General features: G+C 47.0%; 1 protein-coding gene across 5 annotated transcripts in view; it reads right to left on the bottom strand.

Moving 5' to 3' along the window:
* DUS2 (dihydrouridine synthase 2) overlaps positions 1-17,663 on the bottom strand; it is a 569,010-nt gene that overhangs the window by 480,165 nt on the left and 71,182 nt on the right. The gene's annotated exons all lie outside the window — the stretch shown is intronic.

The raw sequence follows: 17,663 nt of genomic DNA, 5'->3' as shown, positions 1-17,663 counted from the left end.
ACCTGCGGATTCCTATTGAGGAACAGGTGTAAAACGCTGTGGAATCCGCACAAAATTGACATGCTGCGGAAAATACAACACAGCGTTTCCGCACGGTATTTTCCGCACAATGGGCACAGCGGATTTGGTTTTCCATAGGTGTACATGGTACTGTAAACCTGATGGAAAACTGCTATGAATTCGCAGCGGCCAATCCGTTGCAGATCCTCGGCCAATTCGCTGCGGATCCGCGGCCAATCCGCTGCGGATTCGCAGCCAAATCCGCACTGTGTGCACATGCCCTAACCCTACCCCTACCCCTAACCCTAGTAGAAAAAGAAAAAAATATATTTTATTTATTTTTATTATTGTCCCTACCTATGGGGGTGATAAAGGGGGGGTCATTTACAATTTTTTTTATTTTGATCACTGCGATATAGCCTATCTGAAACGAATCTGCCGGCCGGCAGATTCGGCGGGCGCACTGCGCATGCGCCCGCCATTTTGGAAGATGGCAGCGCCCATGGAGAAGACGGACGGACACCGGGAGGCCCGGTGAGTATGAGGGGGGTGATCGCATCACGGGGGGGGGGGGACCGGAGCACAGGGGGAGCGGACAGGACGACGGGGGGAGCGGACAGGACCACTTAGGGGGGCGGACCACATAACGGCCACATAAAAGTCGAAACACAAAAGTCAAAACAAAACAAAGATTATTCAACATACTTGTTCAGGGGAAGGATACAAAAAGCTGTCTCAGAGATTTAACCTGTCAGTTTCCACTGTGAGGAACATAGTAAGGAAATGGAAGAACACAGGTACAGTTCTTGCTAAGGCCAGAAGTGGCAGGCCAAGAAAAACATCAGAAAGGCAGAGAAGAAGAATGGTGAGATCAGTCAAGGACAATCATCAGACCATCTCCAGAGAGCTGCGGCATCAACTTGCTGCAGATGGTGTCACTGTGCATTGGTCAACTATACAACGCACTGTGTTTTTTTGCCGCCATGCATAACGCCTTTTTGTATTACCAAACAACTCAATCTTGGTTTCATCAGTCCACAGGACCTTCTTCCAAAAAGAAATTGGCTTCTCCAAATGTGCTTTTGCATACCTCAGACGACTCTGTTTGTGGCGTGCTTGCAGAAACGGCTTCTTTCGCATCACTCTCCCATACAGCTTCTCCTTGTGCAAAGTGCGTTGTATAGTTGACCGATGCACAGTGACACCATGTGCAGCAAGTTGATGCTGCAGATCTCTGGAGGTGGCCTGAGGATTGTCCTTGACTGATCTCACCATTCTTCTTCTCTGCCTTTCTGATGTTTTTCTTGGCCTGCCACTTCTGGCCTTAACAAGAACTGTACCTGTGTTCTTCCATTTCCTTACTATGTTCCTCACAGTGGAAATTGACAGGTTAAATCTCTGAGACAGCTTTTTGTATCCTTCCCCTGAACAACTATGTTGAATAATTTTTGTTTTCAGATCATTTGACAGTTGTTTTGAGGAGCCTATGATGCCACTCTTCGGAGGAGATTCAAACAGGAGAACAACTTGCAAGTGGCCACTTTAAGTAGCTTTTCTCATGTTTGCATACACCTAGCTATGAAGTTCCAAGCTCAATGAGGTTACAAAACCAAAGAAAGTGCTTTAGTAAGTCAGTAAAAAGTAGATAGGAGTATTTAAAACAAGAAAATGATAAGGGTGCCCATACTTATGCACCTGTCAAATTTTGTTTGAATGCAGATTGCACATTTTCTGTTAGTACAATAAACCTCATTTCAAGGCAGAAACATTACTGTGTCCAACAGTTATTAGATATATGAAACTGAAATAGCTGTTGCAAAAAAAAACATTTTTATAAAACATTAAGCTTAAGATTAATAGGGGTGCCCAAACTTTTTCATATGACTGTATATACTATATACAGGGGAGATGACACAAGTATATACTATATACAGGAGGAGATGACACACAGGTATATACTATACACAGGAGATGACAGACAGGTATATACTATATACAGGGGAGATGACACACACATATATACTATATACAGGGGAGATGACACACAGGTATATACTATATACAGGAGATGACATACAGGTATATACTATATACAGGAGGAGATGACACACACATATACTATATACAGGGGAGATGACATACAGGTACATACTATATACAGGGGAGATGACACGCAGGTATATACTATAAACAGGGGAGATGACACACGTATATACTATATACAGGGGAGATGACACACACAGGTATGTACTATATACAGGAGGAGATGACATACAGGTACATACTATATACAGGAGATGACATACAGGTACATACTATATACAGGAGATGACATACAGGTACATACCATATACAGGGGAGATGACACACAGATATATACTATATACAGGAGATGACACACAGGTATATACTATATACAAGGGAGATGACACACGTATATACTATATATAGGAGCAGATGACACAGGTATATACTATATACAGGAGATGACACACAGGTATAAACTATATACAGGAGGAGATGACATACAGGTACATACTATATACAGGAGGAGATGACACACAGGTATATACTATATACAGGAGATGACTTACAGGTATATACTATATACAGGAGGACATGACACACGTATATACTATATAAAAGAGATGACACATAGGTATATATGTGAGAATAACTAGGGAAAAGATGGAAAGTGGACCCACTGGACCGTGATGACGATCCCCCCACGGACAAGCTGACCAGGTGGACCGCCCCCTATACAGGGAGAGTTAGGGCCAGGCCCGTGAGGGACTATCACCACAGAAGCTGGGGAAGCAATATAGAACAGGCAAAAGGTTACGTGGGACCGGAGGAAACAAAAGAGGAACCAGACTGACGGGAGCGGGTGAAACACAGGACTGTGAAGATACCGGAGTGGTAACACAGGGACAGCAGGAGGACTGTGGCAATTCAGGACTGGAAACACAGGGACGACAGGAGAACTGCAGCGATACAGGACTGGTAACACAGGGACAGCAGGAGGACTGGTAACACAGGGATGGCAGGAGGACTGGTAACACAGGGACGGCAGGAGGACTGGTAACACAGGGACGGCAGGAGGACTGGTAACACACGGACGGCAGGAGGACTGGTAACACACGGACGGCAGGAGGACTGGTAACACAGGGACAGCAAAAAAAGAGCACAGAGGGGAGGCCAAGAGCACAAGCATAACACAAGTGATCTTCAGGCACTGAGAGGCGGACGGAAGCCGCTTACATACCAATGCAGCAAGGCACTTCCGGGTGAAGATCCTCCAGGAAGAGAGAGGAGAGGAGTGCCGCCAGGAAGGTTTAGAGGTGCGCGCGCGCAGTGTTGAATCTGGCGCGCGCGCGCACCCGACGAGCAACAGGAGCTGGGAGCGAGCACAGCGATGAGGACTAGGGTTGAGCGACTTTCATTTTTTTACGGTCGAGTAGGGTTTTGTGAAACCCGACTTTGTCCAGAGTCGAGTCGAGTGCAGTCGGCCGATTATCGCTAAAAGTCGGGGATCGACCGAAACACGAAACCCAATGCAAGTCAATGAGGAAGCATAGTCGGCAGTGAGTGGAGGCCAGGAAAACACCTACAGTGCCCATTTTAATGGCAAAAACATCCATTCTTGTTTCTGAAGCTTGTCAATCTTAATTAAATTAATAATAATAATTGGGCATTGGAAATTGGGGTCATTTGGCAAAAGTTGTGGGGGGTAGGGCTGGTTCAAGGTTTTAGTGGGCACAGGAAACGTGGACTACGTCACGGCGGTGGAGCAGTGAGAGGTAAGTATGTCAAGTTTGCAAGTGCTGTGATCCTAAGCAAGCAGGGGGGCCCACTCGTTGGCATTGGCACTGGCACAGGGCCCCTCAAAGTACAGCGGTGTGTTTGCACGGCGGGGGCGCCTCCCACCGGCAGCGACACTTTTGCGTACTCTGAGGGGCCCTGTGCCAGTGACGTCGCCAACGAGTATGCCCCCCCCACCTGATGAAGGAACCTGCACTTTCATCTGCACCTTCCTCTTTGTCCCTGTGTAAGGTGGTATAACATGCGGGAAGGGGAACCTTACTTTCAGCAGGGTCAGATTCTGGCTCTGTAGAGTGCAAGGGGAATGTAGTGGTCTAGGTCAATGTACCAGCAGACTCATCTAGCAGTGGCTGGGGAATGGGCAGGATGAGGAGGAAACAGATATAGGGCCAAAGAATAAAGTAGGTTAAATGCAGTTCAAAATTGGTAACAGGACTAAACAGGCGGCTTTGCTTTGTTGAGTGGAGTAGCAAACCCAGGAGCAGCAGACACTGTTTTAAGGGCCCAAACACACTAATAGGCCAAATGCAGTTTAATATTTGCTACTGTAGGCCAAAAGCCAGAAGGTAGAAGCTCAGCTTTATTCAGTTGAGGACAACACCAGGCAGGGGCAGACACCGTTAGTAGGCCGGAACCACCAATCTTTTAAAAAACAGCACTTAATGAGAGCCAGAAGGTAGAAGCTCAGCTTTATTCAGTTGAGGACAACACCAGGCAGGGGCAGACACCGTTAGTAGGCGGGAACCACCAATTTTTTTAAAAACAGCAGTTAATCAGAGCCAGAAGGTAGAAGCTCAGCTTTATTCAGTTGAGGACAACACCAGGCAGGGGCAGACACCGTTAGTAGGCCGGAACCACCAATTTTTTAAAAAACAGCAGTTAATCAGAGCCAGAAGGTAGAAGCTCAGCTTTATTCAGTTGAGGACAACACCAGGCAGGGGCAGACACCGTTAGTAGGCCGGAACCACCAATTTTTTTAAAAACAGCAGTTAATCAGAGCCAGAAGGTAGAAGCTCAGCTTTATTCAGTTGAGGACAACTTGAATTAGGGACTGCAGACAGACTTACCAGGCTGTCCTCTGTGTGGACCATGCATGCAATACATTAACCCATTGCGCCACAAAGGACACGTAACCTTCCGTGGCCATGCCTTCCGCTCCATGTGTCTGTTGTCAGGTGTACCTTTGGACTCACAGATTGACAGAATGAAAGGACAATGTGGTCTTTAACATGCTGGTGGAGGGGTGGGATGGCTTTTCTCGCAAAAGAATTGTCAACTGGGTAGCTCATAGCGTGGTATAGCGTAGTCCATCATGGCTTTATTAATATTAAATAAAATAAAACAATAGGCTCTATGCACTGTAAAATAGGTTCCAGGGGTACACGGGCAGCAGTGGTCTGGTCAGTGGAGGCCTAGTGGAAGGAGGGACCGCAGACAGGCTTCGAAGGCCTAACATAATAAAATGGGCTGGCTGTAGGCACTGTAAAATAGGTTCCAGGGGTACACGGGCAGCAGTGGTCTGGTCAGTGGAGGCCTAGTGGAAGGAGGGACCGCAGACAGGCTTCAAAGGCCTAACACAATAAAATGGGCTGGCTGTAGGCACTTTATAATTGGTTCCAGGGGTACACGGGCAGCAGTGGTCTGGTGAGTTGAGGCCTAGTGGAAGGAGGGACCGCAGACAGGCTTCGAAGGCCTAACACAATAAAATGGGCTGGCTGTAGGCACTGTAAAATAGGTTCCAGGGGTACACGGGCAGCAGTGGTCTGGTCAGTGGAGGCCTAGTGGAAGGAGGGACCGCAGACAGGCTTCGAAGGCCTAACACAATAAAATGGGCTGGCTGTAGGCACTGTAAAATAGGTTCCAGGGGTACACGGGCAGCAGTGGTCTGGTCAGTGGAGGCCTAGTGGAAGGAGGGACCGCAGACAGGCTTCGAAGGCCTAACATAATAAAATGGGCTGGCTGTAGGCACTGTAAAATAGGTTCCAGGGGTACACGGGCAGCAGTGGTCAGGTCAGTGGAGGCCTAGTGGAAGGAGGGACCGCAGACAGGCTTCGAAGGCCTAACATAATAAAATGGGCTGGCTGTAGGCACTGTAAAATAGGTTCCAGGGGTACACGGGCAGCAGTGGTCTGGTCAGTGGAGGCCTAGTGGAAGGAGGGACCGTAGACAGGCTTCGAAGGCCTAACACAATAAAATGGGCTGGCTGTAGGCACTTTATAATTGGTTACAGGGGTACACGGGCAGCAGTGGTCAGGTCAGTGGAGGCCTAGTGGAAGGAGGGACAGCAGACAGGCTTCGAAGGCCTAACACAATAAAATGGGCTGGCTGTAGGCACTTTATAATTGGTTCGAGGGGTACACGGGCAGCAGTGGTCTGGTCAGTGGAGGCCGATTGTAATGAGTGTCTGCCAGTTAGTAGTCAAAAACAAAAAATAAATGTGAATGTCTCGCATTAAAACAAAACAAAAACACTAAAGGGTGCAATCATTAGGTTCAGGGGTGGGATCCTCTGCGTTGTTTCAGACCTACTAATTTAGCGCAAAGTATTTACTGTGGTAAATAGAGGACACTGCCCCTGACTATGTTAAGTACCATCATACATGTCAACACAATGGTATTGTCAGTGGCAGGTATGGAAGGATGTCAGCGCATAGACTAAACATTGGTGGAAGTGTGAGAGATAACTGTGGAAGTGGTAGAGCAATGTTTGACCTGGGGGTGGGTGAACTCTCTTGTGGCCGGCGGTACAGGCCCAGGGCCCCTCATGTTACAACAGTGTGTCTGACGTTGGGTGCGCACCACCACCGCCAGAGACACTTTATTGTACTATGAGGGACCCAGTAGCAATGCCGTCGACCAAAAGCGAGCACACCCACCTCTTCAGACAAACAGCAGTCTCACGGGTGCTTGCGCCAAGTCGCGATACCACGGCCCCGTGTGGGGAGTTTGGCCATTTAGGGAGGTGTAAACAGGTCGTATGCTGGACAATCAGCTGCAGCAAATTAGACATTAGAAAAGTAATTCACAGTAGTCCACAGGCAAGAGCTTTTCATAGGAAAGCTAGGTGTCGGCCGGGCAAGGTGGGGCAAAAGATTTCGAAATCCAGTTGTGGTTCATTTTAATGAATGTTAGATCGTCAACATTTTGGGTAGCCAGACGAGTCCTTTTTTCGGTTAATATTGAACCTGCAGCACTGAATACTCTTTCTGATAGGACACTTGCTGCCGGGCAAGCAAGCTCCTGCAATGCATATTCTGCCAATTCTGGCCAGGTGTCTAATTTTGATGCCCAGTAATCAAATGGGAATGACGGTTGAGGGAGAACATCGATAAGGGATGAAAAATAGTTAGTAACCATACTGGACAAATGTTGTCTCCTGTCACTTTCAATTGATGCAGCAGTACCTGTCCTGTCTGCGGTCATAGCAAAATCACTCCACAACCTGGTCAGAAAACCCCTCTGTCCAACGCCACTTCTGATGTGTGCACCCCTAACACTCCTAGTCTGCTGCCCCCTGGAGCTCGTGTGAGAACGATCACGTGCGCTGTGTGCTGGGAATGCCTGAAGCAAACGGTCAACAAGAGTTGATTGTTTGGTTGCTAATATTAGTTCCAAGTTCTCATGTGGCATAATATTTTGCAATTTGCCTTTATAGCGTGGATCAAGGAGGCAGGCCAACCAGTAATCGTCATCGCTCATCATTTTCGTAATGCGTGTGTCCCTTTTTAGGATACGTAAGGCATAATCCGCCATGTGGGCCAAAGTTCCAGTTGTCAAATCTCCGGTTGTGATTGGTTGAGGGGCAGTTTCAGGCAAATCTACGTCACTTGTGTCCCTCAAAAAACCAGAACCCGGCCTTGCCACGCAACCAATTTCCAGTGCCCCCGGGAAAGCTTCCGCATTAAAAATATACTCATCCCCATCATCCTCCTCGTCCTCCACCTCCTCTTCGCCCGCTACCTCGTCCTGTACACTGCCCTGACCAGACAATGGCTGACTGTCATCAAGGCTTTCCTCTTCCTCTGGTGCAGACGCCTGCTCCTTTATGTGCGTCAAACTTTGCATCAGCAGACGCATTAGGGGGATGCTCATGCTTATTATGGCGTTGTCTGCACTAACCAGCCGTGTGCATTCCTCAAAACACTGAAGGACTTGACACATGTCTTGTATCTTCGACCACTGCACACCTGACAACTCCATGTCTGCCATCCTACTGCCTGCCCGTGTATGTGTATCCTCCCACAAAACATAACAGCCCGCCTCTGTTGGCACAGTCTCTGAAGCATGTGCAGTGTTGAGTTCCACCTTGTTGCAACGTCTATGATTAGGCGATGCTGGGGAAGGTTCAAAGACCGCTGATAGGTCTGCATACGGCTGGAGTGTACAGGCGAACGTCGGATATGTGAGCAAAGTCCACGCACTTTGAGGAGCAGGTCGGAGAACCCAGGATAAGTTTTCAATAAGCACTGCACCACCAGGTTTAAGGTGTGAGCCAGGCAAGGAATGTGTTTCAGTAGGGAAAGGGAGATGGCAGCCATGAAATTCCTTCCGTTATCACTCACTACCTTGCCTGCCTCAAGATCTACTGTGCCCAGCCACGACTGCGTTTCTTGTTGCAAGAACTCGGACAGAACTTCCGCGGTGTGTCTGTTGTCGCCCAAACACTTCATAGCCAATACAGCCTGCTGACGCTTGCCAGTAGCTGGCCCATAATGGGACAACTGGTGTGCAACAGTGTCATCTGCCGATGGAGTGGTTGGCCGACTGCGGTCTGTGGAAGAGCTGTAGCTTCTGCAGAAGGACGAGGAGGAGGAGGGGGTGCGAACGCCTACAGCCAACTGTTTCCTAGACCGTGGGCTAGGCACAACTGTCCCGAAATTTATGTCCCCTGTGGACCCTGCATCCACCACATTCACCCAGTGTGCCGTGATGGACACATAACGTCCCTGGCCATGCCTACTGGTCCATGCATCTGTAGTCAGGTGCACCTTTGTACTCACAGATTGCCTGAGTGCATGGACGATGCGCTGTTTAACGTGCTGGTGCAGGGCTAGGATGGCTTTTCTGAAAAAAAAGTGTCGACTGGGTAGCTGGTATCGTGGTTCAGCGTACTCCATCAGGGCTTTGAAAGCTTCGCTTTCAACTAACCGGTAGGGCATCATCTCTAACGAGATTAGTCTAGCTATGTGGGCGTTAAAACCCTGTGTACGCGGATGCGAGGATAAGTACTTCCTTTTTCTAACCAGAGTCTCATGTAGGGTGAGCTGGACTGGAGAGCTGGAGATCAAGGAACTTTCGGGTGTGCCGGTGTACATGGCAGACTGAGAGACGGTTGGAGACGGTATTGTTTCCGCCGGTGACCTAGATGCAATATTTCCTCCTACAAAACTGGTGATTCCCTGACCCTGACTGCTTTTGGCTGGCAAAGAAACCTGCACAGATACTGCCGGTGGTGCGGAAAATGGTGGCCTTACAGTGACGGAAGGGATGTTGCGTTGCTGACTAGCTTCATTGGCCGAGGGTGCTACAACCTTAAGGGACGTTTGGTAGTTAGTCCAGGCTTGAAAATGCATGGTGGTTAAGTGTCTATGCATGCAACTAGTATCTAGACTTTTCAGATTCTGACCTCTGCTTAAGCTAGTTGAACATTTTTGACAGATGACTTTGCGCTGATCAATTGGATGTTGTTTAAAAAAATGCCAGACTGCACTCTTCCTAGCATCGGATCCCTTTTCAGGGATTGCAGACTGAGCTTTAACCGGATGGCCACGCTGTCCTCCAACAGGTTTTGGCTTTGACACGCGTTTTGGGCCAGATACGGGCCCGGCAGATGGAACCTGTTGCGATGTTGATGCCTGCTGCGGCCCCTCCTCCACCTCCGCTTCTGAACTACTGCCGCCTGCACCCTGTTCCCCCAATGGCTGCCAATCGGGGTCAACAACTGGGTCATATATTACCTCCTCTTCGAGCTCGTGTGCAACTTCGTCTGTGTCACTGTGTCGGTCGGTGGTATAGCGTTCGTGGCGGGGCAATATAGTCTCATCAGGGTCTGATTGTGGATCAGTACCCTGAGAGGGCAATGTGGTGGTCTGAGTCAAAGGAGCAGCATAGTACTCTGGCTGTGGCTGTGCATCAGTGCACTCCATGTCAGAATCTACTTGTAATGGGCATGGCCTGTTAAGTGTTTCACTTTCTAAGCCAGGGACGGTATGTGTAAAGAGCTCCATGGAGTAACCCGTTGTGTCGCCTGCTGCATCCTTCTCTCTTGTTGTAGTTTTTGCTGAAGAGGACAAGGAAGCGACTTGTCCCTGACCGTGAACATCCACAAGCGACGCGCTGCTTTTACATTTACCAGTTTCAGAAGAGGAGGCAAAAGAGCTAGAGGCTGAGTCTGCAATGTAAGCCAAAACTTGATGTTGCTGCTCCGCCTTTAAAAGCGGTTTTCCTACTCCCAGAAAAGAGAGCGTTCGAGGCCTTGTGTAGCCAGACGACGAAACTGGCTCCACAGCTCCAGACTTAGGTGGAATATTTTTATCCCCACGACCACCTGATGCTCCACTACCACTACCATCATTACCAGCTGACAATGAACGCCCACGGCCACGACGACCTCTTGCACCAGACTTCCTCATTGTTTTAAAAACTTAACCAAAGTAACTTTATTTGTTGCTGTCAAACAACTTACACGGTGAGCTATAACTTCAGTATGATTTCAATATCCCTTAACAGGTTGGTGAGACCACAAGGAAAATCAGGCACAATGTTACACACTCTGTTTTCTGTGGCACAAAATCACAGAGATGCCACACACGCAGGACTGTCACTCAAGCACAAATGTCAATATTAATCTCCCACTGTTTGAATTTTTTTTTTTTCTTTTTCAGGGAGACTTTAGAAACCAAATAATAAAAATAAATAGGCTTTCTATGGCCCACTGAGTGAGAGATGGCACACACAGGAGTCAGGAATGGCACACAAGCCCTGAGGCCAATATTTTTCTCCCACTGATTGATGTAGTGATTTTTTTTCAGGTACATTTTAGAACCCAAATCAAGCAAAAAAATAAATAGGCTTTCTATGGCCCACTGAGTGAGAGATGGCACACACAAGGATGGCACTCTAGCAGAAATGCCAATCTTAATCTCCCACAAAAAAATTAAAAAAAAAAAACAGGGACTGTCCTACAATTACTATCTCCCTGCAGTAATCTCAGCCAGGTATGGCAGGCAGCAATAAGGAGTGGACTGATGCACAAATTAAATAAAAAGTGTGGACAAACAAAAAAGATAGCTGTGCAGAAAGGAAGGAACAAGAGGATTTGTGCTTTGAAAAAAGCAGTTGGTTTGCACAGCGTCGTACACACACAGGCACAGCAACGCAGCTATCAGGGTCAGGGAGCCTTCTAGGGCAGCCCAATGAGCGACAGCGCTGAGGAAAAAAAAATTTAGCTTCCACTGTCCCTGCAAACAAAAGGTGGTGTTGGACAGTGGAAATCGCTACAGCACAAGCGGTTTGCAGCTTTATGTACCCTGCCTATCACTATCCCTGCTTCTGAAGAAGCGGCAGCAACCTCTCCCTACGCTCAGATCAGCAGCAGTAAGATGGCGGTCGGCGGGAACGCCCCTTTATAGCCCCTGTGACGCCGCAGAAAGCAAGCCAATCACTGCAATGCCCTTCTCTAAGATGGTGGGGACTGAGATCTATGTCATCACGCTGCCCACACTCTGCGTTCACCTTCATTGGCTGAGAAATGGCGCTTTTCGCGTCATTGAAACGCGACTTTGGCGCGAAAGTCGCGTACCGCATGGCCGATGCAACGCTGGGATCGGCTCGGTTTCATGAGACGCTGACTTTGCCAAAAGTCGGCGACTTTTGAAAATGAACGACCCGTTTCGCTCAACCCTAATGAGGACGCCGCAGGAGAGGAGGCGTGCCGAGACACCGAAGACAGGTGAGTATAAGGCGGCAGCGGCGTAACAGTACCCCCGTCCTTACAACCCCCCTTACCCTTAAGGCTGGAAAGAAACCTAGCTCAAATACTAGGAGCTTGAATGTTTTCCCGAGGCTCCCAGGACCTCTCCTCAGGCCCAAAACCCTTCCTGTCTACCAAAAACAAAGTTTTACCCCTACGCTTTTTCATGGCTAAAATATCCTTAATCTCAAAGATATTATCCGTAGAAACAGGAGAAGATGAAGACAAGGTTGAGGCATGAAAATGATTAAAAACTACAGGTTTAAGGAGAGAAACATGAAACGAATCGGGAATATGAAGAGAGGCTGGAAGCTTAAGTTTGTAAGAAACATTGTTAATACGTGCCAAGACCTCGAAAGGACCAATAAAGCGAGGACCCAGTTTGTGCTAAGGGATTTTAAGGCGAATACATTTAGACGCAAGCCAGACCTTATCCCCCGGATGGAATATAGGAGAATCAAGACGTCTTTTATCCGCATGTTTCTTCATCCTAAGCTGAGCTAGTTTGAGAGCAGACTTGGTCTCCTGCCAGATCCTGGAGAATTCCCTAGACAGAAGCTCCGATGCCGGCACAGACGAGACAGGAGGAACCGGTAGAGGAAGTCCGGGGTTTTGTCCATAAACAACAAAAAATGGAGACTTGGCAGAGGCTTCACTGGTATGATTATTATAAGAAAACTCGGCCTATGGTAGTAAGCCGGACCAATCATTATGATGAGCGATGGAGAAGTGCCGGAGATAAGTTACCAAAGTTTGGTTAGTACACTCCACTTGGCCGTTGGACTGAGGATGATAGGCCAAAGAAAAGTCAAGCGAAATGTTCATCGACTTACAGGGAGACCTCCAGAATCGAGCGGTGAATTGGACTCCACGGTCAGAAACGATATGCTGTGGTAGACCATGAAGGCGAAAAATATGTTGAACAAAAATCTTCGCCAACACAGGAGCTGATGGCAAACCTGAGAGAGGAATGAAATGAGCCATCTTAGAGAAACAGTCTACTACCACGAGGATGACGGTGCAACCAGAAGAATGAGGCAAATCAGTAATAAAATCTACTGCAATATGTTGCCATGGAGCAGAAGGCACAGGAAGAGGATGCAGAAGAACTGAAGGCAACTGTCTTGGAACCTTGTTCTTGGCACAAGATGGACAAGACTCGACAAAACTTCGGACATCCTTCAAAAGAGTTGACCACCAGTAGTAGCGGGATATGAGATTGTAGGTTTTCTTGAAACCAACATGGCCCGCCAGCTTGGAGGCATGTCCCCAAAGTAAAACACGTCTCTTGTCTTTATCAGAAACAAAGGTCTTACCCGGAGGTAAAGAGGTCAGGGAGATTGGAGCTACCGTGATGACCCTGGTTGGATCAATGATGTGCATGGTCTCCTCCTCAGTGTCCATCAGCGAGAAAGATCTGGACAAGGCGTCGGCCTTGAAGTTTTTTTCACCAGGCAGAAAGCGGAGTTCAAAGTCAAATCCGGGCGAAGAATAAAGCCCATCTGGCTTGTCGAGGATTTAGTCGATGCGCTGAACGGATGTATGCCAGATTCTTATGGTCCGTATAGATTACAAAAGGATGGAGCGCTCCCTCCAGTAGATACCTCCATTCCTCCAGTGCCATTTTGATGGCTAAAAGTTCTTTATCGCCAACGGAATAATTTTTTTCAGAAGACGAGAAGCTCTTGGAGAAGAAGCCACAAGACGACCAGAAGTGGACCTCTGAGAAAGCACAGCTCCAGCTCCGATTGCGGAGGCATCAACCTTTAGGAAGAAGGGTTTATTTGCTTCAGGGCGATGGAGTACAGGAGCTGAAGCAAAAGCTTCCTGGAGAGACAGGAAAGCCTCTTCGGCCTCTGCTGGCCAATGATGAGGATTGGCACCTTTTTTTGTCAAAGAAGAGATGGGGGCCGACAAGGAAGAGAAGTGAGGAATAAACTGCCGATAATAATTTGCGGAGATGATGAAACCCAAGAACGGCAGTGACGACTGTTCAAAGGCACATTTTTCTAGTTTTGCCTAAAGCCGATTCTCTCTCTAACGAAGAAGAACTTGACGGACATCTCTTCGATGAGAAAGTAGATCCGGAGAAAACACAAGTATATCGTCCAAATATACCACAACACAGGTGTAAAGTAGGTCCCGAAAAACATCATTCACCAACTCTTGAAAGACTGCAGGAGCGTTACATAGGCCGAAGGGCATCACCAAATACTCATAATGACCGTCGCGGGTGTTAAACGCTGTCTTCCATTCGTCACCCGAGCGAATACGGATCAAATTGTAAGCTCCTCTGAGATCCAGTTTAGTGAAGATGCGTGCTCCCCGTAGACGGTCAAAGAGTTCCGGAATGAGAGGCAGAGGATACTTATTTTTAATCGTGATACTATTGAGGCCACGATAACACTGGTCAACAGCATTTTTGGTGCCCAAGATATTTCATCGAATTTAGGGTATTTTTGGGGTGCTGATTCTGAATATGTCATCAGTTTTGCCAGATTGGCTCAAGTTTTTGAGATTTTTGGTATCTTATTTATAGCACTTGTTGGTAAATGCGACGCATCATCTCATTAATTTCTTTGGATTAGTACTTGAACTGAGCAGTTCTCAATATAGTTTTGTGTTAATTAGTGTTCTAAAAGTTTGTTCATAGCTTGATTTTTGCACTAACTTTATGTTGTTGTCTGTTTTCCAGTGAAAAGCATGAACTCATCAAGAAGAAGTTGTCTTAACGATCCAGACTCATTCTGTTACATTTGTGGTGAATACACACTGCCAAAACATAGAAGAAACATAACAGACTTCGTAAAAAAAGTGTATTTTGCCTATTTTGGGGTTATGCTTGGGGACCAAGACAAGTTTTGGGCACCACACATAGTGTGCAAAGCATGTATCGAATTATTACGAAAATGGAGCAAAGGACAAAGAAAAAGCTTCAAATTTGGTGTTCCAATGGTGTGGAGAGAGCCAAAAAATCATCATGATGACTGTTATTTATGGTAAACACAGGTACAGGCACATCTTCACAATGAGGGACAGGCCTTCTTGCAGATTCCATGTTACTCCCATTTTCGTTTCTTATGCTTATTGAATCCTTGCACTTGCACTGCACAGAAATAACAGTCATCATGATGATTTTTTGGCTCTCTCCACACCATTGGAACACCAAATTTGAAGCTTTTTCTTTGTCCTTTGCTCCATTTTCGTAATAATTCGATACATGCTTTGCACACTATGTGTGGTGCCCAAAACTTGTCTTGGTCCCCAAGCATAACCCCAAAATAGGCAAAATACACTTTTTTTACGAAGTCTGTTATGTTTCTTCTATGTTTTGGCAGTGTGTATTCACCACAAATGTAACAGAATGAGTCTGGATCGTTAAGACAACTTCTTCTTGATGAGTTCATGCTTTTCACTGGAAAACAGACAACAACATAAAGTTAGTGCAAAAATCAAGCTATGAACAAACTTTTAGAACACTAATTAACACAAAACTATATTGAGAACTGCTCAGTTCAAGTACTAATCCGAAGAAATTAATGAGATGATGCGTCGCATTTACCAACAAGTGCTATAAATAAGATACCAAAAATGTCAAAAACTTGAGCCAATCTGGCAAAACTGATAGCATATTCAGAATCAGCACCCCAAAAATACCCCAAATTCATTAAAATATTTTGGACACCAGAAAAAATTTTTTTTTTTGTTGACCTGTGTAATCAATGCAGGGTCGAAGGGAACCATCCTTCTTCTTAACAAAGAAAAACCCAGCCCCTGCAGGAGATGAAGATTTTTGGTAACAGGTCCCTGGCAGGAGGACTGGTAACACAGGGACGGCAGGAGGACTGGTAACACAGGGACAGCAACAAAAGAGCACAGAGGGGAGGCCAAGAGCACAAGCATAACACAAGTGATCTTCAGGCACTGAGAGGTGGACGGAAGCCGCTTACATACCAATGCAGCAAGGCACTTCCGGGTGAAGATCCTCCAGGAAGAGAGAGAGGAGAGAAGGAGTGCCGCCAGGAAGGTTTAGAGGTGCGCGCGCGTAGTGCTGAATCTGGCGTGCGCGCGCACCCGACGAGCAACAGAAGCTGGGAGCGAGCACAGCGATGAGGACGCCGCAGGAGAGGAGGCGTGCCAAGACGCCAAAGACAGGTGAGTATAAGGCGGCAGCGGCGTAACAATATAGAGGAGGAGATGACATACAGCAGGTATATACTATATACAGGGGAGATGACATACAGGTATATACTATATACAGGAGATGACATACAGGTATATACAGGAGATGACATACAGGTATATACTATATACTAGATTGTGGCCCGATTCTAACACATCGGGTATTCTAGAATATGCATGTCCCCGTAGTAAAAGGACAATGATGATTCCAGAATTCGCGGCAGACTGTGCCCGTCGCTGATTGGTCGAGGCAACCTTTATGACATCATTGTCGCCATGGCAACCATTATGACATCTACGTCGATACTGTGCCCGTCGCTGATTGGTCGAGGCGAATTCGCGGCAGAATGTGCCCGTCGCTGATTGGTCGAGGCAACCTTTATGACATAATCGTCGCCATGCTGTGCCCGTCGCTGATTGGTCGAGGCCTGGCGGCCTCGACCAATCAGAGATGTGGGATTTCCAGGACAGACAGGCAGAAAAACCCTTAGACAATTATATATATAGATAGGAGATGACCTACAGGTATATAGTATATACAGAAGAGGTGACATACAGGTATATACACTATATACAGGAGGAGATGACACATAGGTATATACAATATACAGGAGATGACAGAGCAGGTATATACTATTTACAATGGAGATGACATACAGGTATATACTATATATACTATATACAGGAGATGACATACAGGTGTATACTATATATAAGGGCGATGACAAACATGTATATACTGAAGGGAAAATGAGAGGTGTGAGGTGAAAATGAGGGGTGTGAGGTGAAAATGAAAAGGTGTGAGTGCAAAATGAGAGGAGCGAGGGAAAATAGTGGATGTGAGGTCGAAATTACAAGTGTTAGGGGGGAATGAGAGGAGTGAGGGGGGAATGAGAGGAGTGAGGGGGAAAATAAGAGGAGTGAGGGGGAAAATGAGAGGCTTGATGGGAAAATAAGAGAAGTGAGGTGCTATAACTAATCACAGATATTTACTATGCCCAGGCAACGCCGGGCTCTTCAGCTAGTAATCTTATAAATGTGCCTCTGCTGTGTACTGTGTAATTGCGTGTCTGCCTGTACAGGGACATGGTCTGATCATACCTCAGCTCCTGAGTAAGGAGGGAGCAAATGAATATACAGACAGAACAGCGGGGGATTTCGGTGAGGTAAAACAAGTTTAACCCGTTTCTGAGATAGGGCATAATAGTATACCAATATCGGACTCCTCCTGCTTGGTGCAGACTCCGGTGCTGGGGCCCACAACAGCCGCAGGTGGAATCACGATCCACCAGTGCCTGTTAACTAGATAAATGCCGTCAATTTCTGACAGCGGCATTTAACAAGAGCTTACCGGAAGTGCGTTGTAAATCCCACCCATCGGTGACCCCGTCATATGATTGCGGGTCACTGATGGGTCGGCATGACAACCAGAGGTCTGAAGCAGACCTATATGGTGGACATTGCCAGATTGCTATGAGCACCGCCCGATGGTTGGCGCTCATAGCTAGTGAGCATTTCTACTACAGAGATGATCTAATCATCACCTGTGAGTAGCAGAGGCAATCAGAAGATCACAGTTTCTAGTCTCCCATGGAGACTATTGAAGCATGCAAAAGTAAAAAAGTTTTTTAAATATATTAAAAAAAAAAATATGTAAACGTTCAAATCACCCCCCCCCCCCATTCAAA

This window comes from Ranitomeya variabilis, chromosome 2, assembly GCF_051348905.1.
Source record: "Ranitomeya variabilis isolate aRanVar5 chromosome 2, aRanVar5.hap1, whole genome shotgun sequence".
Taxonomy (NCBI): domain Eukaryota; kingdom Metazoa; phylum Chordata; class Amphibia; order Anura; family Dendrobatidae; genus Ranitomeya; species Ranitomeya variabilis.
Note: the sequence above shows the minus strand (reverse complement) of the source record. Positions and strands in the feature narration are given on the sequence as shown.